Consider the following 26,789-nt stretch of genomic DNA (forward strand, 5'->3'; position numbering starts at 1 on the left):
TACCAACTTCAACTTCAAACGGAGAGATGGAGGGTGAGATAATATTTAACACCAATTAGATAGCAATTGGTCCGTAGTGGTCGATATAGCAGCAACTTAACACATATTCAACTTATACATATTCCATCTAAGCAATTTTGTATAAAATTAATGCTCTTTACATTTTTAATGCAGAAGTATCCATTATTGTCCTAATTTTCATCCAATTGCAAAAAGCATTTTTTTAGAAAAATATAAAAAATTTTACAAATTTTTAGTTTCAGTTCTTCTGTGGCCACCTTTTTGCACTTTGTTCCCATATGGCAAATGTACTGTCAGTTTTTAGTAGTTCACATACAAATAAATCACTTCCACTTGTTAACATACATGCATGGGTTGTGTACCTGACTCACGTGTCGATACTTTACTCGCCTTCCTCAGCAGATTCATATAAAAACAAGATTATTTTTACTGGGAGGGCCTCCAACGACCTTTTAGCAAATACATTTGGGTGGCTTAAGCTTCCGAGCATTTATTTGTCAATTTGTTGTTTTTGTGGGGTATATTGTAGAAGTTTGAACTTAAGGCGGTTTCCACATTCCTTTCAATACCTCCACATAGTTGTTATCTCAAAAAAGCAGTATAAAATAGACAATAGCCTAATGGCAGGTTGCATGTGTAGGCCGTAAGCAATACATGATTCACCACATCCTTCTCAGCGGGTGATGAAAATCTTGTTAACGGTAACAATAACATCACATATTTGTTGAAGGCGAGTTTTTTATTCTTGTTGTCGAGCAGCATAGCACAAAGTGTGTGGGACATAAAAAGGTTTCCAAATATTTAAAGTAGTTCAAATATAAATTAAATCACCTATAAATTCACTAAACTGTACCTGATGATGTGATTTTGCCCGTCTAAAGTAATTTACTTTGCTTTTCAATCAAATGTTCTCACACTCCACCTGTAGATGAAATGTAACATGTTAAGGTATCAGTATCGGAGAGTTTCGGTTGACTAATATGTACGTCTACTGGAAATCACGGTTATTATAGAATTTAAGAAAGGTAGTATCCACTCGATATCAATCAAGTATTTTAAAAATTATGAGAAGATGAACTTCCGTGTTTCTAATATTTAATGGGAATAATCACTCTTCAAACATTGTAAATGCCAAATGACGGCGACTTTTGATAAGCTGTATATAGATATGCATACATATCTACTTTCATATAATTTTTATTCACTCACATGCATTCGAAGCTGTATAAATATTTTATATATGACCGCTTTGACAATGCAGCTGTGGAATTAATTAAGTCAACGTTCGCATGTATAATTCGGTTATGTCACATCTACTTTACTTCAGTGCTGTCAAATTAAATTTTAAATTATTTATAAATGCAAGCACTGTGCGAACGAATACAGAAGGATACACTCACAAAGTGTGTCAAGAATGTAGTAGTTGTGTTCACATACAGTTTTTTTTATAATTCTTTAAAATAATCAATATATATTTAGTTAATCAAGGAACAAGGACTACCGAATTTTATGGAATTAATTTATGTCCCCCCTTTTAAACTTACACCATAAATACCGATTAAATATTCTCAGAAATTGGTATATGCTTTCCTCAAGAACTCCGGTGTCAACTATAAGGTTGTCAAATATAATATCTCCCTCCATATAGCGAGACGCTTAATTCTACCATCTACGAGGGGGGTATTATAAAGTTGCCGTTTAGATGGAAAAGGCTATCAAACGCAACGGCGCATATTTGAACTAAATCCGATCACTATAACATTAATTTAAAGCATTGAATAAAGAACCTAAATCTTTGACAACATAATATATTGTATTTCACTCTTTTCTTTCATAATAAAATTTTACAAAAGTATCATAAATTTGCGAAGTCCTCTAATATTCTGCTGACGCAAATATTACTTATTTGTTAAATATACTTTTATTTCATACAAAAATGTGCATCGTTATGAACACACCTTCGTCACTTTTGATGGCAATATGTCGCTGTAAATAAATCTATACATATACTAGTATACAAACAGAATTGCTTCGAAGAATTTTCACCCCTACTAGTAGCAGCTGTTTTTTCGTTTTGCCCTTACGTAGTATAATGTCTTTTCACTGCTGTTATTTCTTTGCATTACTGCTCCATTATTATTTTTAAGGCAAGAATTCCACTGCTTACATAGCACTCCGGATGTAAAGCGTCACATTTTATACAAAATATTCTCTATTAATTATTTTTGGCGAGAGAAATATTTAATTTAGTGTAAAAATAGAACAACAGAAGGTCTTTTAATTTGAAAAGTAATTGCTTTACCGGATGTGTAATTTTTGAACTATAAAAATTTAATTGTAAAATCTTCATGAAAGTACATTAAAGAAACAAATTACAAATTACATTAAAGATATATTTCTATATACATATGTATGTATATGGGTTATTAGTTTTTAATTTAACCCAGAAGAATAATTTTAATTTTAAATACTTGACAGTATTGTAGTAAATGTTAAAGCATATTTGGAAAAATCGAATAAGGATGGCAGCTAGTTGAAATTGGATAGCTTTCGGTTATATAGTATATATAATTTTGCATTTGAATTATCTAAACTAAAGTTTCGAGAATAAAGAAACACGTTAAGATACATCTATAATTGCGGAAGTTTGTTTTCCTAATCTAATTCGTACTTTCTAACATTTCATAAACACCACAACTTTCATAAACATCTCCATTTAGATTCCATAAAATTTCGTCTATTAAGAAAATAAAAAAATATTTTCATAACGCTCCCACATGCCGTCATCGCCTTAACACCAACTATGTAGCACAGTCATAATCCACTATTCCCCTCCCCACTTTCTAATAGAACAATAGACGCATGTGGTCTTGGTAATTTGAAGTGCTCAACACTCGGAGTGTTTTCCTTTTTGATATTCCATGCAAGAGCTACTAGGAGATGACCAAATATTTAATTTCTTTTATATACAAAGCTGCATACAAATACAATTTTGCGCCAAACACTCATGCACAAAATAAACCAAATTAATGGTCTGCAGTAAATTGCGCTAAAAGCAAAAAGCTAATTCTTCGTAGCATGTGATGTGAGAGCGAGCGAAGAGATAGCAAAACCCTGTCAAAATTATTAATACGATATTTCAAGATGAGCGCACATGTATCTATACAGTTACTCTTAAAAATGGTCTGGATTTAATTATATAATTATTTTTAAATCACATCATAGTAAGTTGCCATTGTTAAAACAACGAAGACGACTATTTTGTTTTATCTGTTCCTAGAATTGCGGAGAGTTTTCGAGCCCTAAAAAGCTGGAAAAGCTTTTATATTGTTAGACAAATATTATAACAAATATTATGTTAATTGTTTAAATGTTTGTTGCTAAGTTTAATTAGTTTAAATATTTGTCTTTTACTGACACAAGTAGAGCTTTATGAAAAGTTAATGGTTCTAAGAGTTCCACTTAGGATTTTCATTTGACTTATAAATTATTGTACTCTTTATGTATTTTGTATCCAAGCATTTAAATGATGCAGTTCGTAGCGATAAACTATATTGCGTCTAGCAAATGTCTTAAGTCACCAAGAAAACCTCGTAGCTTCATAGCATCGGCATCCGGCTGGTAGCCAAATTTATTCGGGTGGCGTACGAAGGCTGCTAATTTTTGCCATAAGTAATGCTGTACACACTGCCTATATACAGATAGATATAGGAATATATTGCCATGTTATTTTCCATAATACCTACAGGATGTGTGAACATCATTCAAGCGTGGAACGGTTGCGAAATCATATTAAAAGATTAGGTCTAGGTGACGGCACATAATTGATTAGTATTTTTAAACTATTGTAAATATCTGCTGTAACATTTTTTCAAGTTTTTGGCTGTGAGAGACAACTATGCATGCTTTTATGTGCTGTGAACACCCTTTGAAATATTATATGTATTCAAGCACTTGTTAGTAACTTAAAACAATTGCTTTTTACGAGTATTTATTATAATGAATTGCCGAAATGCTGACAGTTTAGTTGACTTGTTCCTTCAACTTTAACGAAATTCCTGTGCGAACAAGCAACATTTTAATGGCGGACGCATAAGTGTTGCAGGAGCTTTTGTACATATAAATACAAAGTTGTGCGTATTTGTGTTTCGACGCAGTGACTGAACTAGTGAAAGTGAGTAACTCAGCACATCAGAATTTTAACAATTTATTCAAACTGCAACAAAACTGAGTAAAAATAATACTAATGGACTCCATACCCACCTAGTTGTGCCGATACGTACATTTGTCTGTATAGTAGGAGTGAAAGTGGAATTACAACAATGATTTGACTCGAAATGCCATGGACCCATATAAGTCAGTCATTTTCGGAATTCCAGCACATGTTGATGACTATGTACATTTTCCGCCCACAATTTCATCACACATATCCTCTACTTCACAATTCCCGCTTGTAGTTTTAACGTGCCACTCCTTTACCATTTTGTAAGTACTATTCTGCAACTTTCGTAACTCCTTCAGAAGAGCAAATAGATTTTTTAATGAAAAATACTGTGTATTTTTCTTTTGTTTATTTTGGATGGTGTAATTAAAGTATATTTATGATTGTAAATTATATTTATTTTTAGATCTTTCAAATTACTACACAGTATTTAATAAGATTGTTTTCTAAGCATATAAATAAACAACGGAATAAGTGAAAAACAGCAATTTGGGAATTAATTAATTAAATTTAGATATACTGAAAAGTCGAATACGTTATGGAAAACAAGGCGAGGCGGGGACATAAATATAATTTAGTTTCTACAGCCATATTGGCTTACAACTTTATTCTGCTCAAATTATCAGATATGTAATAACCATTTAATTTGGTTCCATATATACTTGCTTTGAAGGCTCATATTTTTAAATCCCCTCGAAGGCCAACACAAAGATAGTACAATTACAAAATATTCTCTTCGTCTATCTATTGCACTTCGCCTTTACCGCATTCTATAGTCACCGTGGACTTCTAAATTATGAGTATCATTTATTACATTAGATTAGAGTCATGCCACATTTATTTATTTCTTTCCTAAGTACTGCGTTTATGGTATTGCGAAATTTCTCAAAACAAATTAGAGCCAGCTTGTACGGGCAGGTACTGCAGTTAAACCCAAGTGACCCTTGCTAACTCATAATAGAAAGGTAGAAAAGTTTCTTTCCAAAATAAAATTTAACCCTAATTTAATTTAACTCATACGCATTCAAACTTTGACTAATCGACAACAGTTGTAATTTAAATGCTTTTCATTAAAAGTTCGGCGAATTGAAATTTAAATTATTTGCCAGATGTGTACATGCATACTTACTAACAATGGAACTTTGTTGGTTTGACACTTTTGAAATCGTAACTATAAATACAGAGGAACTTCTCTAACTTGAATCACCATAATCCACAAAGAACTTAGTATTAGAGAGACTTCGAGTTATAGAATTTTCATTAAAACATACAAATTTCCAAAAAGGTGTAAAATATAGATTTATACACAATTTTATTTATTTTCTTCGCATAAAGTTTTATGTATATAACCGTAAAACATATATTCTGTTATTTTGATTGTTGCAGTTTACTATTGTTTGGCTTTTGATGTCTGTACCCCATGCCTTTGTTATATGATTTATGCAATCCATAAGTGTAATATCGAATTTTTTGTTCGCTTCCATACGATGTAGAGAGGCTCTTTTAAAATTCTGGCTTGATAGTAAAATTTTAAATTTTGTATTATGCCCTGGTCGAAAAGTTCGATTTATGGAAGGAAATTTGTATGAAATTTGACTTCTATTGCCCATTCAGGAGTTCGAGTTATGGAGATCTTCGAGTTATAGAAGTTCGAGTTATGGAAGTTCCACTGTATTTGTTTGTGTCTACATATATGTATATGCAGTTCATTATATTATATTAGAATCTAATTAATGTCATATATGATGACAATTAATAATTTTTCCTGACGATAGCTACGATGATGTAAAGCAATTTTACAGTCTTACCTATATAATTATTTATATATATAATTCAATTCTCTTACTGGTAGTTATAATGTTCATTGCACTCATCTGACTAGATATTATATTCAAAGGCATTTTTCTTTAACACACTCCACAATCAAAATCAGGTCAAGAACATATTTTATATTGTCGAAAAGGTTTTTGTAAAATGTTTCTTTAAAATACATGAACAACTCTATACTATCTTAACAAAGTCTAGATTTGTTGATTATACTATACTTGGCTAGCCTTTGTACTACCTCCAGATGTACTCATTGACACTTCACGTATAGTAATAGTCGAAAATTCATTGTTTTAGAGAAGAACTGAAGGCCTTTTAGATGTGGCGGGGGCAATAATAGAACTGAAAATCCTCTGACAAACCAACTTTTCATTTAAGTAATTTATATCATCTTCAAATTGAATTAATTGGTTAATGGAAAGCAGTTTTGCAGTAGATGGTTTTCTTAACAATATATTTCCGTACTTAATTAGATCCAGAGTATCAAAGAACAAGGGTTAAGCTGAGGAAAAATGAATAAGTGGAATTATGTTGTTTTGTTCGATTTGAAGAGATGTAGTGTTTGTTGTCACTGACACGCATGATTGCTGCTGATTACACGAATACAATCACAGAATGCGTTGTTTCCGGCATATTTGTGCTTTTACTGTATTGTTGCACTGTTTATATTGTCACCGGCTACTTGAATACGAGTAAAAGAGTAAGAATAAGAGTAAAATAAGTATGAATGAGATAATGAGAAGTCCAGTCAAACTTACAATAAATATTGAGTCGACGGAAATAATTATATTCGTTATTTGAATTTGAACTATTACTGAGTTAGTGGGTGCGGTACCGTCTTAAAATGGATTTAATATGTACAACTTGCGGACTACCAAAGCTATGATAACCAAATTCATTGGGATATTCTTATTTTAATAATATTGGTAGATAATATATATCTTAGCTGTAATTTCATGGTAAAAAGATTTAAATTAAAACACATTCAGCCATATAACAATTATATTGATTGTTTGTCTTAATCAAATTATGAATAAATAGAAAGAAAGTCTGTTGTCCGAACATTCGTCCTTAGTATGAACATACCTTATATTCTTATTTGTTTAATAAGGCATTTAAATTTCTGTTGTAACAGAATAATAAGGAACTTCGACGAAAACTTTGGCACTTACAAAAATATTTTAGTTATAGATGAACTGCATTTGTTGATTTAAATACTAGTTTTCGTTTCCATAGTGTATTTAAAATTTATATACTTTTTTTTAAGTATTTGACAAACTTTTATGAATAAACTATTTTTTTTTAATTTGATATGCAGCTTGGTTGCATGAAATTCGAAAAAAACGGAAAACTTTATCACAATATTATGATTTTGGGGAACTTTTCCTCCTTTCAACTGTAGGTATTAATCCTGCACGCTTTGGTTTCACAATTGTGGGGTTAGTGTCAACATGATGACACCCATCACACCCACTCTTCGATTTTCTTTGCGCGTCACTTATTTTCACTATTTACTTAATTTCGTCGCTTTGCCACTCATCGAAATTGTATTCACACTTTAGTAGTGGCTGCCGCAAAACCTTCCTGTTGCACAAATCATAGGTTGCTACTCGCTCATACACGACACTTGATTTTTATGCAACACATAAATACACATACACACGTGTATATACATATGTATAAACAGTATACACTTTACGTTACATTAAAGCGCATATACATTAACGATGACAACAGTTGTGTCGACGGAAGCGCGGCAACTTAAAAACCCATTCTTACACTAACACAAACACATATATACATATCTGTATATACACTTACACAAACTCAGATACTCTTTCCTCCTTTTATTATATTTCACTCTTCCTGCTTACCATTTTACTATGTCTGAACGCTTCACTTTTGCCTTTTCTTACACTCGCTTCAATTTATTATATTTATCCAATTTGTTTTGTTCTCTCACTTCGGCGGAGAATAACACAAAGCATTAGAGCACGGTACCGTATTTGAATAAACCGTTATTTTCTAAAACGTACGTGTCTTCCGCGTTCTATGTTCCTTTCACCACAACGGCCGAGAGTGGAATGCTTCATGACATTTGGAGTGGAAACCCTGCAGGAGCTACAGGACACACCGAAATTATTATAACAGTATTTTACATTGACACTCTCATTAGGTTCTCCAGCTCTGTTATAGTTAACAGAGCGGAATGGTGAATTCACTTGGAACCTTGCTAGCATGTGTATAGAATGTACGTCGTGACGTAAACGTATTCACCCGTATTCGGAATTTATGAATGAAACCCCATTACAAATCGCATTTACACACAATTGCAATTACCGAAATACATAAATATGAATGTAGACGTATATATGATAAAGAATACATATAACATATCTTGGCATACATACTCCTTAGGCTGTGATTAAACGAGGGAACTTTTGTTGACCATTATCAGTATATTCTCGTTTGGTGAAACTACTCTATATGTACTCAAGATTAGGGATCATCTTCTTAACTAACTTCCTAACTTCCAGTGTAATATCAGTGCAAATTTTAATTCCGATATATTTGTCGGTGCTAGATTTATGTATTGTAAAGTAAACTAAAACACCAAGAAAGTTTAATAAACATGCCCATAAGATTTTGCGGCTGCAATGCAAATTGTGTAAAAGAGATTACTTCTTATATCTTAACGAGTCAAATGACTGATAATGAGTGGTATATCAAAGCAATCAAACTACAAAAGCATACCATTGATTATGACCGCATCTATTAGTGAAATAAATTACTGAAATAAATCCCTGCAAGCATAAAATATATTTTTTTTTAATACCTACGTGCGCAAACAACACTTAAGCAAAACGTGCGGGTACACACACTCCAACTACAGATTTCAGAAAATATCATTATCATTATCACCTTATAGGCATCAAGAAGAACAGCTAAGGTTCGTGTACCATTGGGAATTGACAAATTTACAATATTTGATAAGCACGTAGATATAGTATATGCATAGACATGGTGGGATGTACCTACGTATGTACACATGAGACAAAAATGGCACATATTCATAGTGAAAATATTCGACGTTAGAGTTTGTGAGGGTGGGATAAATTATGTTAATTGCACTATACCATTATACTATTTCACACACATCTCCCATAAAAGTGTCTAGAGTAACAGAAAAGCGCAATTCTAGTAAATTGACATTAGACGATGTATGTTGAAATTTATAAGTACAGCCATCCTCCCAAGTGTCAAAAAGTAAGAAAGCTTGATAAAACATGTACATACTAGTTCCTAATTATCCTAGTGTTCCAGGCAGTGAATGAAAGAATAGGTCATAAAAAATAAATGATACAAGGATGGTTGTTATTACATATGAGTAATAATTACCGTTTCGTCATGAGAATATAGACATAATATCGGGCCCATGAAATGAGAATCTGATCTGATTACTTCCACTTTTAAAACAATCATTATCCTACTAAAGTTGTGTCCATTTCTTATCTTATTATAAAAATATATCCCCTATAAATACATCATAAAGACAAGCGTAAGGACGGAAGTGCCACACTCATTTTATATAAATTTAAAGGCACATTCGGAAGACAATTCCCGTTGATCATTTTAATAAGAACAATCTAATCACCGTTAGGAAAGAAAATTACCCAGCCTTTGCTAGAGTATTGAAGTTCAATATAACATGCACCTATGTATCACTTCTAAGAGATTCAATCCTTTTGTAATACCTTTTGCTATTTATATCGATGATGTTAGTTCACTTAAAGACTTATTTATTATACTCACTTATTATACTCACTTCGTTTTCTCGACTCACATATTTATAATTGCTTAATTCGAAATGGAAGTGATGTTGATACAAATTTATCTAAAAACAAGGAAGGGCTAAGTTCGGGTGTTACTGAACATTTTATACTCTCGCAATTTATATATTTAATTTTATTAGTATAGTAAAAAAATTAACTCAAATAAATATGGTATAAAGTCCTTGAAAGTTTGAAACCCCTAATATTAGATATATGGGAGCTAGGAGAAGTTATGACCCGATTTCACTAATTTTTGGCACAGAGAAATATTATTAGAAGAACTGAATTTCTTCAAAATATCTGAAAGGACGATATATAGGGTGTTGAAAACGCATGGACCGATTTCGACGATTTCTAGAAGAGCGATACCACTCTTTAAATGCTTTAAATGCAGTTCTATTTCGATATCTTTACTAGTGCTTACTTTATATATTGTAAATTACTTAAGATCGACTCGAAAGTTCTGATATATGGGAAGTAGCCAAACAGAAATTATGAACCGAATTTCATTGAAATTGGTGGAATAATTTCGAAGATATGGTTTTTGACCCATAAGTGGGCGGAACCACGCCCATTTAAAATTTTTTTAACTATTTTGAGTGCAGTTCTTTTGTACCATCTTTACCAGAAATCTAGTGTCTAGTCTAATCTTCTAGTGTTTTTCCTTAGGGAATTAAAAAATTTTTTGAAGTTTTCAACATAACATTTGTATGGGAGGTGGACGTGGATATAATTCGATTCAGGTTTACCTGAAAGAAACGAAGTTTGAACTTTACTTGTCACCCTGATCATTTTGATATATAAAACCCTATATCTAACTCGTTTAGTTGTAGGACTTACAACCAACCGTTATGTGAACAAAACTATAATACTCTCTTAGCAACATTTGTTGCGAGAGTATAACAACCAAAGCATTCACTTGTTCTTCTAACCAATCACCCACGTCCTCATATAGCAGATAAACTGATTTAGTGTTGGATGACATACTTTTATTTGATTACCGTTATAATTTCATTTGTCAGCATAGCCATGGTTCATTGCAGTCAAGGTGGCTGCTGACAGAGTTCCGTCGGGCAGTTGTACGTAATTGCGTAAATATTATATGTACATAATTATATAACGTTATGGCCGATGATGATGATGAGGTCTGTTGATTGAGGGTTTGTTTTTGTTATTTCTGTTTCTTCAGTCTCTGTCACCAAGGCGCCTGCAAATTCCTTGAGTTAACGAGTGTCTGGGGAGTCTGCTAAATTAAAAAAAGAAATAACCACTGATATAACAACTGAAACTAATTACAGGTGACTATCGTAACAGCAGGCGAGGGGAACTTTAAAACAAATTTCATTTAAATAAATAAATATTTTTTTTATTTTCTAAAATTCATAATCTCATCGCTCCAAAACAAATAAATCAGGAGTAGTATAATTTATAGTGAGTCCCAGTCACAGGAAAAACAAACAAGTGTCACAAATGAGGAAATATTGTTACAAACAAAAGTATATGTGCATTCGTGAAGAAGTATTTTTATAATATTGTTTCTAAGGAGAAGAGTGTACCACAAATTACTGAAACCAACAGCTGATACAAGCGACCGCAGTGGTAATTTGCTACCTTTTGTGGCATACATATTTAATGATTGTGCCGCTTAAAATGTCAGCAGGGAATTGCACAATCAGCGCAAAGAGAAACATAAATTCTATGTCTGTTTGTGTTTGCGCACATTAAGGTGTCTGCCAGCAAAGTTAAATGATTATGTGAATTCACCAACATACATGCGTGTATATATATTTAGCAAACTTTATGTTTTTGTGCTAAAGGAAAGGAACCAATTAAATCTCTACTTTGCTCCATCGCCATGCACAGAGTAACGTTCTTAAGACGCGTGTTCGCAAAAATCCGAAAGAGTACTGATATAATGACGTTCAGTAAAAGTAATCGTTTATTTCATCAATACTGGTTGGGAGTGATTCGACCGAAAGTGGAATATAGTGAAACGAACTAGCTGGTATAATAAACTGGTGATATTAAATGACTTGAAGGAGGTGAAATAAAACGACTGTTATCAAATGCTACAAGCTTAGAGTGTGTGTAAAGAAAATTTATATTTATAGTCTGTTCTAAAACTCCATGTTTAATAAGCTGTGCAAATTTCACTTTTTAATCACTTGTAAAATAAAATAGTTATATAACTTTCTCGCTTTAATTATCTTACCAATATATAGGTTTGTTTAGTTTCATTATTTTTAATTTATTGAAAGAAATTCCACTGTGCAATGCCCTGTCACACTTCACACTAAATCAAGCTAAGGGCTGATACAGTTGTCCCTGTGTTGTATATGATTTTTAGGGCCTCCTTCAACATTTTCAGATCGTTTAGAGGTCAACCGGAATATTATCGTTAAGAGCCATAAATTTCGACCAAATGGCATTACACATTCGAGGCACATTTAAAGAAAACACTCAGATATATAATAAGAAATCAATAAGCTCAAACATAAAATTCAAAGGTAACTTCGGTGATAAAATAGTTGGTAAGTTCGGTGTTATTATAGTTAATTTTCAGAGGCAGGTAAATCAATTGATAATAAAAATAACTTCTAATCATCTAAGTGACTGACTCACATCAACTTGTGCAGGACTGCTGGAGGATGCTGATGGTAGAACCTTCGACAATTTTAATGTTACAATGTAGAAATATTAAATTTAGATAACTAAATTTTAAATAATTTCGGCAAAAATCGCTAAATCGTTAACAATTGCTAAATTTTTGGTTTGTTTATTTTTCATTATTAATAGTTATTCCAAAAGAATGTACGAATTAAGTGCCTATTTAAAATATCTGCAATGCAGAGATTTTGAACCATATTTAATCAGACACACTTGCGAATCACAGTGCCAAGAGTTGTAAGAGCTTAAATATTTCAGAACAAAATGAAAAGTGAAAAATATATTTTGAATGCAGCAATGTCACCTACCTACCATATATGCATATCTTTATGTTGAAGAACTGACGACAAACTTTGAAAAATAAACAATTAGAATATTAGAATTAGAATAGACTCGCCTAACGATAGCCGCCCGCGATTAGTATACACCCTGTTAGAGGCCAAGTACACAGTATTCTATTAAGGCAAATCACAGAACGTGTCGGTGTAAATGAGATCCACGTCCGAACTTGGTTCAAAAATAGACGAGCAAAAAAAAGCACCCGCTCGGAGAGAATGGAAAACGTAATGATGTGGAATACTGATACAACCTACTTTCATTATCAACGCACGACTGCTCTGAAGATATCAAGATCTGACGAGCTGGATGTCGTCGTGGAGATCACCGATAATGATATCAACCAATCAATGTCGGTTCTGAATTCACCGGCATTTTTAAATTATGGTAAGATATTGCACTAGTGCTCATTAATTAATGTCTCTAATTCAGTTTTAAATTGCTACCTATCTGGTATCTAACAACATGGTATATTAGTATTATAGAAAGTTGACTATTCTAAGTAAATGTTTTTATAAAAAAAAATATTTAGATTAAGTGTTTGCCATCAAAACTAGAAATAAATGTCAATATTAAATATACATATTTATCTCCATCATTATTTTTCTATCTATAATATACAATCGCTTAAATTGGGAGAATAATCAAGACATATGTAACCATCATATACTTCTAATAACCATTGGTTTAATTTTTTTATTGTCTATAATCCCCTGAAATTAGTCTACAAAATAATTATATTTTTTTTATGAACCTTCATAAAGTTCAGTAATAAATTCTTTGTCCGACATCCGAATTCACGTTTGCTCTGTTAACGATAACAGTACGAGAGTATCGCGAGAGAGCTTCGATGCAATGCAAATCACTGTTATAATAAATTTCGTGAACAATGTTGCTTCTTGAGGATTTCCACTCTAATATCACGAAGCATTCGCCTTTCGGCCGTTGCGTTGAAAAGAACTTTTTACTCGAAGGATATGCAATTTGATATAGAATTAACCGTAATTTCAAATAAATGTCTGTGAACCGATATTTTAATCGAAATGGCAGAACAAAACAAAATTGATAATAACGAAATAAAGTGGATGTGGAAAGTGGTAAAATTGAAAAATCCTTAAAGGAGAGCAACAAATGTCCTTTACAAATGGAAGTGAGTATTTGAATGTGTGCAAAAAAATCGTTGGGAAGTATTAACATCGATTTGTGTGTATGTATGAGCTGCCGTGTAACGTTAAATAGTGATAAGTCTTCTGAATGAGTATTCAAATATAAACAAGTTTTGTTGCTGCCTCTCCTATAAATACAGTTGTGACTCTAAATACAGTTGTGATAAGTCGCAAAGTGACGCATTTAAATAAATAGTGGAAAAATCTGAAGCATACAATATTGATGCATGTTACTGACAGGAGAATTACTTATGTTAAATAACGTGAGAAAACAAAAGTTCAAATAATGCACAAAGATAAAAAAAATTTAAATCATAATAAATTTCATTATATTCTTTTTTGACAATTTATTTCTGAATTACTCTAATTAACAAAGAATTAAAAGTATTTTATATATATAAGCAATTCAATATAAAAGTGAAAAATTATAAATTGATTGAAAAGCATTAATTACAAATCCATGCAAATTCATTAGTGGTGCCACACTTCAATTAACAATTACAAACCCGAACGGCAATCCCAATTTGCATTTTTGACTGAATTTACAAAGTGATTGCTACATCTTTCTTATAATGACTTTTAAGCGCATTGGAGAAATGGAAAACAAAAAAAAATAAAATAAGAGAGTTGCCAAAGTTGCGTTTATAAATATTTATGATTTTCACGAAAATAATAAATGCTCTGGAGCAATCCTCTGCGTCTGCTTTTAATAAATCTTTAAAGCCGTGGTGGTTCGAAATAACAAACTAACTGAACATAATTATTGGGTATGATTTTGAGCCTGCAATTACTTTATATAATCACGTCATTTAAACTTTTGGTACAAAATCATATTGTATCTAAAATATGCTCGCTTAGTTATTTCTCTTTCGCGATGTTAAGTCAACCATAGGATCATAAATCATTAAAATGAGTGTATGGGTGTACAAGTTAAAGAAACATACTTAGCTTGGCTGTGTAAATAATCGGACAACAATATGTATGCTTCAAAGTGAAAAAAATAATACAGATTAGATGGTATTGCATATATGATAAATAATCTAAAACTCAGATTAATTACTTTTTGTCATTTAAATCATATTTTCTATAATATGAACTTTTTGGTATTAAAAAAAAGAATAATTTATGAATTAAAATATTAGGTATAGTGTTTTATATGGAATAATCCTCTGATTACGCAGGACTACCATTGTAAGTTTAATGGAAACAGGAAGACAACTAAGGATACATCAGCTTTTGTAAATACATTTATAGTATAAATATAGTTATAATGAAGTTTTAGGTATTTTAAATTAATTCTCAGAATGTCTAGGACGAAATAGCTAAAAGTTTGCTCCCTCAATCGGCAAGTCAGTGCGTCGTGACACACACTAGTGATGAGCGATATTTCACTACCGGTGATTGACTAAAAAATCACATATATCAATTGAGATCAATTCTTGTAAATATCAGTGATTTACAATCGCAATTGCAGTTCAGTAAGTTCAGTGCTTTTGTTCGATCACAGTTTTGTTCGAGTTAAGTAATTCTAATTCGATCACTGTAGCAATAACAGTTCAGTGATTCTAATTTGATCACTGTAGCAATAGCAGTTCGAAAAGTAACAATCACTGTTCAGTAGCAATACCAGTAATAACAGTAGCAATTTTAGTTACGATTTCGATAATTTGGGTACGGTGATATTAAAAGCAGTTAAATGTACCAAAAATTTATTAAGTAGTTAATTGAGATTACAAAAGCAGGAACGTGTTATAGAGTGGGGCGTATTTGTATTCCGTTAATTCTAAGATACCAGAAGAACTTTAGGAAAATACAAATTTTAAAATATATAAGCATTTATATTGATTATTCGTAGAATGCAAGACGTTATATAAAGTTAACACAACACAACTTTTTCAAATTTATTAAAATGAAAACGCAAACATATTCATATATATAGCTTATACAAAAAATATATTTTTGATGTGTTGTTGAACTGGCAATCGGGGCGTTTAGGTAATATTTAACGAAATCATTAGTAAGAAGAGGAAATACAGATATTTTCATATGGTTGCAGATTTCTTAAATTACTGTATGTCACAATTAATGTTAATTAATTTATTTATTGAAGTAATTTTCCCATATTCCTATTTACGCTCATTCATGGTCATATTTGCATAACTTGGTCAGTAGGACTGACAGACATACCGGAACAAGAGCAAAGAGTAATTGTGTTCCTTCCCGCTCGCCTTGCCTTATTTTATACTATTTTGCTATACTCACTGCTGTCGAACAAATGATTGATTAGCCTATTTGCCTTTGTGGTCATTTGAACGAGTTCGCGTACCTTTATTACTTTTAGCTTGTTAACTGTTTTCCTTCTGCTTTTTCTTTCTTGTGTTTTGTATGCCATCGAAAATTAGGTCAAGTATCCATGCTCAGTCATTTAAAGTCAGCTGACTTAATGCCTTCGAAATGCAAAATAGATCAAACAAAATTAGTCAAATTGCTATTCAATGTTAGCCATATTTTTACGTCTCCTATTTCGTGGCATCTGCTTGCATTTATACTCAAACAAAATCTTTCAAATCTACATACATTTGAGATATTTGATTAGTGAACGTAGGTCCGAGCAAATATTTGGGAGATAAAATATAAACCTTTGATTTAAAAAAAAACTAGAAGAAACAAATATAATTTTTTTGTAACTATTACATTTATCAGAAGCAGATAATAAAAAGTCTAGTTCCACTTCCTTATAGACTATCTGAAACTAAATCTTTAATATGATAATACATCTTACCTATGCCTTTAATTCGATGAAAAAGTTGAACAATGTGCTAGCTTGGACAACTTAATGCTGTTGTTCAAATTATGTACCTATGTATATTCCTGATTCCGATTGTATTATAATTTTGTCATTGCCTCAACTTACTCTTCTTATGCAGTTGAAGAGGGTCGTTGCACACGCCGGTTACAGTACTTTGATAAATTATCTCGAGCAAATTACTTTAAAAGGAAACCTAAGTTTATTTGAAATTTTTTGTTGGCGACTAAACATTATTTTAATCACTCACCACTGACTGAAAATTTACAAATATCACAAATATTTGTTATATATTATTTGGTCTTGGTTCGTACATAAAATTTTAGTTTATTTATATGAATGTACACAGTCATTCACTTCGAGTTCACTTCTGCCTAAATTATACAGCTTTTCTATAATTTAATTTTGGTTGCTGTTGGCCGAAATATAAAACGAACTTGCTGTCAAATGCTTGTAAAACGCTGCTGTCAGTATTTCATAACTGAGCACTACTTTAGGGATATCATCGAAAATCTAGTCAAAATGGTTATTCCACTAATGTGTATTCGTTTGGATAAATTCATATTGAAAACTGTGGATATTCTTTACATAATACACATGTATCTTTTTTGGAATAAAAAAACTAAAAGCAATGAAATATGTTCCTTCTAAATAGGCCAAAGAAAGAAAGCATAATTACCATTCAATTTTCTAATTAAACTTTTAGAAATGCCTTTTTCTTGCGATTCTATGTAGTATATACATAACCTACTCTTTAAAATTTAAACCGATCCAATAATAATATTTTAACCATGTGGTAATATTGTGTTGAAACAAATAAGGGACATTATTTTTTGAGCTGACTGCTAAAGAATAAGCTATTTAACGTCATGATAAATATTTAGTAATGTGCATTCATTTTGAATATATATACATATACTAGTTTTACTGGATTAAGAATGTACATATAACAATCTTGTTTTCTTAGGTAAATACGTTGAAATAGTTAAAATTCGCTTTCAACAAAAGAGCATTTAATTACATCAATACGTACTTTTATAAAATAAGGTCTCCTTTCTTTGCAGATTTGATAGCTCCAATATTAAATGAAACATGAACGAATGTAAATTCGAAATCTCTATATCGGATCACCGGTTGATGGGCGTTTTTGATATGATCTATAGTGAAAGAAATAGAACGATGTCGAAATGGGTTGAGCCTGCAAATCTAACTTATATGTTTTTTGCAACAACAACATCATTTATTGCTACAACAACACCAATGAATTCGCTGAATAGTACGAGTGCCGGCATGATATCAGCTCAAGTTACGGCCAGCATTATTAAATAATATGAACAATTTTAGCTTGAGTACAGGAATAGCGCACAAGTTCGGCACTAGTTTGATGTGAATTTTCTATTTATTTTATTCGTTCAACCACCAGTAGTTGGCGTTGCGTAAAGTGGATCGAAGAGTATAATGGGCTAGATCAGAATGTGGTCAATCGGATGACTTCCTAAGCTTTTAAAACAATTTGAATGTAATTAAACTTTATCGAATTTCTTGAATTTAAATTCTTTTTTTACTTATTTCGCAAAATCGTTTTCATTTACAGATAACTTCAAGAAGAAAACTTGATGGAATACCTGGCCGGTCAATCTAAGCTTTTAATGTTTTGTATCAAGTATATGTTTTGTCTGTATACGTAGTTTCAAAGCTGTATTCGACTGCGAAAGTTCCGATGTCGTAAATAAGCAGAAACGGTTCAGCGATTTTCCGGTAAAGCTTTCGAAGTGCTAGCCCCGAAAGCTGGGGTAGTCAATGCAACTGAATTTGTCTTTCAATCGTATTCAATGTGTATTCTTAAATTTTATTTCAAACTTTGATATTGATTTAATTTTCTGAATTAAAAGAAATAAAGACAGAAGTAAATTTGAATTTTCTGGTTTTAGTAGTTTGACTAGTCTTATTTTTGCATTCACTTTACACAAGCTGACCGATCCGGCTTCGCAAACATTTAAACATTTCAAAAGTTATAAATTTTTACACACTTATATACACTTTCCTATACATATGTATGTATGTACTTTGTTGTTTCTTGCGTAAAATGAGGAAAATTCGAACATGAAATTATATATTATTTGCAATGAGCTAAAACTTGATTGCGACCTCTAGTCTTTTGTGTCCGTTGTCTTTCTCTCTGATTATGAAGGCGTTGGGAACGCTCAGAGTTCGACGCCCTAGTGCGAGGTTGTATACTTCTAATATTTTGTTCTTCAAGACGTTGCACACGCTCCTAAAGCGTTACTTGGGAGGTCAAAATCTTCCCCTCGTAACAATATAAAAATGTCCGTTTGACTTTATTCTATATACAGTAGTTTTCCGAAATAACGAATATTAATTTTAACGAAAACCGCTTATAACGAACAAGCAAATTTGTTACATTGAGTACGGTAAATAACGAACATCGAGAATTTGTAAGTACTCGGTTTAACGAACAACATGAAGAAGACATATGAAGAAAGAGGAAAAAATCAAATAACATCGAATCAGAATTAAAAATAAAACTGGAAAAAAATTCAAAAAAAATGTGCAAATTGAAAAAAAATGTTAAATTTTATAAAAAAGCTTAAAATTATTGATCAGCACCAAATAGAAGTATGAGTGTCAGAATTGATCCATTTTGGAAGAATTTAGCTGATTTGGATTGTTTTGTTATGGATTTTCATTTTTTATCAAATAATTAATAAAACAATTTATTAAACTGCAATTTACGGATATTTAACTCAAGTGAGTACTCGAATTAACGAAAAATTCGAAATAGCGAACAGGCCTGACAATTAATGTGTTCGTTATTTCGGAAAACTACTGTACATATGTATGATGGACAATATGTTAATTTAAAGTCGACATATTTTCCTGACTACAAAATTGTCTAGCCCTAAATATGAATGAAATAATTACAGACCATAGATGAATTTAGTCTCTTTGGTTCTGTTTATATTGCAAATTATCCAAAGGCACTGAGGTCCTCATGTTCGGTAGCTGAGGCCTTCAGTGCCATTAGGCGTATCAAAACTATACCACAGGAATTGCAACCACCCCTAGTTTGCAACTTTGTACAAATACTTAATTACTATTCTATTGTGACATATACCGTCTTAAGATGGACTAAATATGCAAGATAATAGTTTCCCTGTGTGCCGAAAATCGGTTAAATCGGGTCAATATTCCCTTTATATTCTTTTCATTTAGCTGATATACGGATTTTCAAACTTACAGTGAACTTTATACCATATATATAGGTAAATCTGTGAGATATCAGAGCAAAATTAAGTGACGTAAAACGTTTGATGTAATGGAGCTTGGTGGCGAAAATGTCTGAAAACGATCCAGGTATTATCTTTGTCCCCATCTATTCTACTATTATAAAGAGGAAAGATTTGTATTTGTTTGTAATGAATAAACTCAAAAACTACTGCGCCGATTTCAATCACCATTGGAAAACTACGTTCACCCTGAGTAACATAGGCTATATTTATTGCTCGAATCTTATCTTTTTGGAAATAGAAAAATACTCCGTGATGGAAAATCTTAATCTGAAACTGAAAATAATATTCCAAGTAATTTTCTTCGCATCGCAAGCGCGTGCCAAAGAGTCGCGTAACGAGCGGTCGCAGCTGCTTGCTGAACAAAATTTCAAAACCTCCCAAGTACGCGCTTGCGATTCGAATATGGAGCGTGTGCAACGGCTTGAAGAACAAAATATTAGAAGTATACAACTCTGAGCGTTCCCAATGCCTTCATAATTAGAGAGAAAGACAACGGACACAAAAGACTAGAGGTCGCAATCAAGTTTTAGCTCATTGCATATAATATATATGCGAAGCCGGAGAGGTCTGCTAGAATATATATAATGATTTTCGTTATTCTTGTGCACTTTAAGACGAATATGTTGGACAGATTATGTGTTATCTTAATAAAATTAAATAAATAAATGGCGAGAGTATATAATAAAATGTTCGGTAATATCCGAACTTAGCCCTTCCTTACTTGTTATGGATTTAAATTTAATTAAATAGACAATCTAAATTGGGCTGAATTGTAAATTTAAACCATACTTGAATCCAACTAAAGACATACAAAACAACAAAGCATATAGTAACATACTATGTATATACGCACAGAATAGAAATATATATACGTATAAGTGTATATATTTCATGTGACTGAGAATTCACTTGTATATAACATATATCTATATTATGGATAAAGTTTTTAAAGTTCGAGAGCAACGTTTGAGAAACACATACACGTAATCCTGTGAATCCTTTTCCACAAACTATCTTCTACTCACTTAAAGTATGACGTCAATATTAGCAGCTTTACGCTTCTACTGTTCTTATTCATTTAGAAAACTAATCAAAACTTAAACTTGAGTTCACGAACTTAATTGATGCTGATAGTTGAGGAAGTCTTAATTTGGATTTCTTTTAGACGAGTGAGTGTATGTGTAAGAACGAGTGTATCTATAAATATAAACTTACTTGTATTTATAGTTTAAAAATGATTCCAAATGAATTCCTTGGTAGCTGTCATGGATTGATGTTTTTTAACTGATTCCGTTTTAAAATTAAGTGTATATTTTTGGGGTATTTCACTTTTCAATTCAAGAAAACAGTCGCCAAAAAGTGGGTAAAACAATTTACAATGTAGATATTTGTTTAGAATTCGCATTCAAATTTAATTTTTTTTAATTTTGCCTATTCTCATTCACGTTTGTGATGATGATGACGTCATATCATCATTCGAGTGTTGTAATTTAGCCTCCGTCATTCTTGTTTACAATACTTGGTCACACATGGGACTGAAGACACACATTCAGCTATTTGGATTTAATGCAACATCAATTGTTCGAATGGCTAGACGTTTTTGTACACTTGTAAATTGTGTTGTCTGCACATTACCACGTGGGAATATGAGTATTCCTGTTGAAAATTTTCTGGTCTATCTTTTATTTGTGAGTATTCTTTCGTAGACTATGTGATTATGTTTTCTATCTTATTTGTCTTGAATGTCTGATGATGATTGATGTAATAGTTTTATTGATTTCACATATCCCTCGAGGAATTTTTTTATTCCTTTTTTATAGTTTTACTCTATTATTGGGAATACCATTTGTTGACAATATATTTTTAAAACATTTTATTTAATGATTTATAGATATTAAAATTTGCCACAACTTAAGTGTTTGTGTAAAGTTTTGTTCCGCTATCTTCATTGGTTCTCTATTGAAGTATAGTTAAGTGCCCGAATTAGAAAGAATTCAAAGGTGCATTATATGTGAACATTGTATTAGCTGTGAAAAGATTTCTTAAATTTTCCATCTGTAACATCAATGTCTAGATAATATTATGTACCAAATTTCGTTGAATCCCTCGACTAGTTACCGAGATGTGGTTTTTGGCCCAGAAATGAGTGACGCTACTACTGACTCCAATTCCATTTTTTATAAAATTTGAGCGCACGTCTTGTTGTTTTCCATTGGAAGGACATACAAACAATCGTTATGTGAACAAAACTATTGTACTTGTTGAGAGAATATAAATATTTGGGGAAACAATTTACATACAAGTAACATCTGCCGTAAACGAAATAAAGTAAAACTGCAATAACGTGTTCAACAAAACAGAAACTATGCTAATCTTGGATAAAATCAAATAAACCCAAATAGTTTTAGCAACTTGAAAAAAAATTAATGCAAATCCTCAAATTCACAACGAACATAAAACTTTGACAAGAGTGTGTCTTAATTGCGTCAATGCGACATATGTTACATATGTACATATATCATTCAATTTGCATATTTCTTCATTTAACGACATTTTCACCATAGACAACCCTCTCATCACCTTAACTTATTCTAAGTTGAAGTGTGACAGGGCGACGAACACTTAATTGTTTTCCAATACATATTTGAGAATAATCACATAACAAGCTTTTTCAACCTGATTATGTTGAACTGCATATATTTTCTCTGAACGACTATGAAAATATCCACCGAATAATCAATATTATTTCAAAAAATTTATATGTCATTATTAGCATGCAGAATTTTCACTGTTTGCGGCGATGCAATGTTGTCAAGTGATGGTTGTGTACATCGCTATTATCAATTATTTAAAATGTTGCAGATTATAAGGTTGCGGATATTCATATACGCCGCATTGGTCGCAATCTATGTATCTATGTATATACATATATAAAAGAGAGTCGTGTTAGTTACACTATTTATAACTGAAGAATGGCTGAGCCGATTTCACTTAAATTTGGTGTGGAGGTAGCTTAGGACCGACATTCCATATACAACAGAAATTTATTATTCAAAACACCAGAGTAGGCGTTCATTTGATAAAAATGGAAAAACAAAATTAAACTGACAAAAAAATAATGTTGCCTATGGTTGAATATTTGAAGATTTGAAATTTTGAATTTAACCCTTTATCTGACCGTGTGATTGTTATCTTACAAATCGTTTTATTTAGTCTTTTTCTGGCCTGATAATATTAAGTCTAGTCCTCTTATAGAAACCCTTGTTGCTATTGGGAAAAAATTGGGAGAGTATATTTTTGAAAGTTTCTCTTGAGACGAATTTTCATAATCAACATCATTCGCCATAGACAGGAAGAGGTAATAATCATTTGGTATTGGTCTGGAATATGAGGTGCATGCAAAGAACTTCCAAAAAAAGCTTTGTTTGTATCCTTAAAGTAAAGAAGCTATATTGCAGACGTAGCAACTTGAAGACGTAGCTACTTTTAGAAAAGGCTAATAACTTATTTTTTCTATATAAATGAATTATTTAGTTTTGAATATTAAATATATTAACCCTCTCATGTTCGAATTAAAATGGACGGAGCTAACATTTTTTTTAGGACAGAAATATATTTGTCTAAACTCAAATATAAAGTGATAAAAATTTCAAAGTCCAGTGTATCCTGATTCATTACTTACAGGATGTTGCTTATAGGCACACATTAAATTCTTATAAACTAAACACTTTTCTATCAATTTTTTTTAATAACTCTCTTATATTTATTTATTTATATAGTTCACTTTGTTTTAAAATAAAACAATTCTTTTTTTGTTTTTGAACACTTTTTGTATAACCACTTTAGTATAACATTTTTCGCGAAACGATTTCTGGCAATTTCTCTCTGCGGAGAACTCTTACTGAATGAACACGTGAACAGCTCATATCAGAAAAAGCAAATGTAAGCTTGTACAACATATTTACATATTTATACACATTTTAAGGTGAAAAACATTTAACTTCTGACGATTGGTCAAAAGTTTTAAGGGAGATGAGTGAAATTAAATTACGGTGAAACTTTATTTATGAATTACGCTTTCTGCTAGAAAAATGCTTATCACATATGAGTTAGTAAGGGTCACTTTGACAGTTGAGGTAAGAGAGTAGATGTAACTAATTAAAGCTACCTGTCCCTTCAAGTTGGTGCTAATTGGTACTACAGAACTTCTCAAATCATACCATTTAGGTAAGAAATAAATGTGGCATGACTCTAATATAATATTATAAATGACACTCATTATTTGTGTGTAGGCGGTGACTATAAAATGCAGTAACAGTAAAGTGAGATATATTCTGATATATGTATATTATGCATAGGCTTTGCATTTTTGATAGATGAACAATTAGTTCTTCTGTACTTTCAAACCTTGAAGATTTTTTGTTTCTATAGTACTTAGTAAATTTTAATAGCTGTTGAAATTACAAAATGGAAGTTTGGCCAAAAATAATTAAATGTTTGTGTGACAAAATGTTGGCATACATATATGTACGAAGCCATTAACATCACAGGAATCCCGAAATAGGCAGACTTATATGCGTCCATGAAATTTGCAGTCAAATCATTGTTCTAATTCTATTCTCACTATACTGCTACATACTCATAGATGTATGCGTTCGCACAAATATGTGCGGCAGGAAACTAAATTAATATCATTTTTGCTCTGATGTCTCGCAAGTATTTGCACAATCTTGAGAATGTTTCATTTTGAAGAAATTGTTAAAATTCTGAAGTGCTGACTTACTCGCACGTACATGTGTACAGTCATTCTTGACAAGGAGCACAACAGTATATCTGTGTACATATATAAAAGAAGTTCTGCAAGACTTATGCGTTCACCGCTAAAATGTTGCTTGTTCGCACAGGAATTTCGTGCAATTTGGAGACGTTTCAACTGAATTACCAGCATTTTGAAAATGGCAATTTATAAGAATGCTTACTCGTGAAAATCAGTTAGTTTAAGTTAGTAACATTTGTTAAAATAATGAACGTGGGTTCAAAATACGTGAAAACTTGTATATATTTCTCTCACAGCTAAAATTAAAAGCGATATATAGTAATTCTTTTAAAAATCCAATTTTTTTATATATTATTCTAATTAGATGTAAGTTTACTAACTGTGAACACTTTCGTTATATTATTTTGTTGCTATAATAATAATCCTATAATTAAAGTGTATTACGTAAATTCTCGACATGGCATCTCAAGTCAAAATAGAGCTAAAATGTACACACAGTTGTATATATATATACGCCCGCTCCTTCAAAAATTTATTGAAACCAAAGGAAAATAAACAGCTGTACACAGCAGACATTTACAATAGCTTAAAAATACAAATGAAATATGTGCCGTCAGCTAGACCTAATCTTTTAATATGACTTTGCATCCGTTCCACGCTTGGAGCATGTTCACACAACCCGTAGGTATAATGGTAAATAATATAGCAATATATTCCTGTTCGTATGTTTATTTATATTAATGTACATATGTAGTATTAGTTATGATATGCAACCACTCGAGTAAATTTATTTTCCAGCCGGTTGTTTAAATCTATGAAGTTAGATAATAAATCTGTATATACATACTTTACTTTATCTCCGTGAGTTCAGTTGCATACTTTAAGCCATATTTAACACTTTGTTTCAGTAAATTTGTTTAAGGTTAGTGCTTCCTATAATTTATTTTTTAAAAATAACTAAATTAACAAAGAATTCAATTTATAAGCCAAATGAAAATTCCGAGTGGATTTATTAGGTGCGGTAATAATTAAAAGCAACACACTCATATTTTGATATATTTTTTCACAAAATATGGAAACTAATTAAAGCTAGATCACTTTTACGAGTAATTGTGAGCTTATCTTAAAATATTAATCATTTTGTCAGTGTTTTTGCTGTCTCTTTTGCTTGCTCACATCACTCGCTACGACGAATTATCTTTTTGCTTTTAACACAATTTAGTCCAGACCATTAATTTGGTTTACTTTGCACATGAGTGTTTGGCGCGGTTTTGTATATAAAAGAAATTAAATTTATGGTCATCTCCGAAAGTATCTCTTGTCTAGAGTATCACAAAGAAGACACTCCAAGTGTTGCGCATTTCATATTACCAAAATTACGAGCGTTTATTGTTCTATTACAAAATGGGGAGGACAATAATGGATTATGACTGTGCCAGTTGGTGTTAAGGCGAAGTCGGAGAGTAGGAGGGATTTTCATATACTTCTTTATTCTCATAATAGACAACATTTTAAGGACTCTAAGTAGAGATGAGCATGTACATATGAGAAGGGAACTAATTTGTATTATGTTTCTTCATGAGTTTGAAACTTGAGTATTTTAATTTCTAAATTTACTTTGATAGGTTAGATTAAATACTAACAACTAACTCCCGCCGAGAATAAATAGTAGAGAATGAAGAAGAATGTATTAAATGTGACACACTACTCCCGGAGTGCAATTTTTGCATTCAAAATAATAATGAAACTGTAATGACAAAGAAACAACAACAGTGTAAAGATGTTCTAGATAGGCTAAAGTTGCTGCTTTACACATACTAGTA

General features: G+C 31.6%; 1 protein-coding gene and 1 long non-coding RNA gene across 2 annotated transcripts in view; one reads left to right on the forward strand and one right to left on the reverse strand.

Annotated features, from left to right (window-relative positions):
* Positions 1-8,142, reverse strand: part of LOC105216283 (GTP-binding protein Rhes) — a 53,659-nt gene extending 45,517 nt beyond the window's left edge. Inside the window, exon 1 of the mRNA XM_011190695.3 lies at positions 7,243-8,142. The gene's annotated coding sequence lies outside the window, so the exon portion shown is untranslated. The remainder of the gene's footprint in view (positions 1-7,242) is intronic.
* A 4,569-nt stretch (positions 8,143-12,711) lies between these two features.
* Positions 12,712-18,764, forward strand: LOC105216281 (uncharacterized). Its single transcript, XR_008470911.1, has 3 exons — positions 12,712-13,293; positions 17,943-18,397; positions 18,473-18,764. It is a non-coding gene; the product is annotated as an uncharacterized LOC105216281 (long non-coding RNA).
* The last annotated feature ends 8,025 nt before the right edge of the window (positions 18,765-26,789 follow it).

Source organism: Zeugodacus cucurbitae, chromosome 4 (genome assembly GCF_028554725.1).
Source record: "Zeugodacus cucurbitae isolate PBARC_wt_2022May chromosome 4, idZeuCucr1.2, whole genome shotgun sequence".
Classification (NCBI taxonomy): domain Eukaryota; kingdom Metazoa; phylum Arthropoda; class Insecta; order Diptera; family Tephritidae; genus Zeugodacus; species Zeugodacus cucurbitae.